An 851-nucleotide genomic window follows, 5' to 3' on the forward strand; every position below is an offset into this window, starting at 1 on the left:
TGAGCCATCTCCCCGGCCCCCAGTTGTCTTTCTTTAAAGGGCATTGAATTCAATTTGAGTGCACCAAGTTCTCCTTGATTTTCAGCCTAAAGATTATTTCTTTTCTGAAGTCCTTTGAAAACTGGTGAGTGTGTTGGATTCCCTAAACTTACATTTATGAACCACTGCCAAACAATGCCTATTTCTGCCATAGAGTGTTCTCATTTTCAACTAGGATAATAAAACCCCCCCATAAGCTATGTAGACAACACCTAATAAAGGATTATAAGGGGGAATGGCAATGCTATTTTTTCTTAATACACACACACACACACACACACACACACAATTACCTTTTTTAAATTTGGATTTCTTTTTGGTGTTGATTTACTATTTTTTTAATTATGGTTCCTACATTTAAAAAATTTATTTGTGATCTTTTTGCATTACAGTGGAGTGTTTATTCCTAAATTTTAAGTCACACTACAAAATTGTCACATTCTCTGTGAATACCGTCAACAACAACTAGCTTCTTTCCTTACCTTATTTGTGGTGTACGTGAATAGTTGAATCTTCACTTCAAAGGTGATAATAAAATAAGAACTCAGCCTTGAATTACTGAATTTATGTTAACAATTTCTTTATAGTTTCTGTCCTTATTATAACAAATTAGTTATAATCACCATCAATGAAATACTTCCAGTCAGTATCTCTAGGTCTTGTTATATTCCCCACATCAATGAGTGATGTGGATTTCCCTGGATATCAGTAAAATAGTTCAAAGAACAAATTCAATACATTGATTAAAATTTCTATTCTTACTAGAGTGGGGCAAGATCAACCCTAATCATGTTCTAATTCCTGCACTTATG

Source organism: Octodon degus, unplaced genomic scaffold, assembly GCF_000260255.1.
Source record: "Octodon degus isolate 3935 unplaced genomic scaffold, OctDeg1.0 scaffold00358, whole genome shotgun sequence".
Classification (NCBI taxonomy): domain Eukaryota; kingdom Metazoa; phylum Chordata; class Mammalia; order Rodentia; family Octodontidae; genus Octodon; species Octodon degus.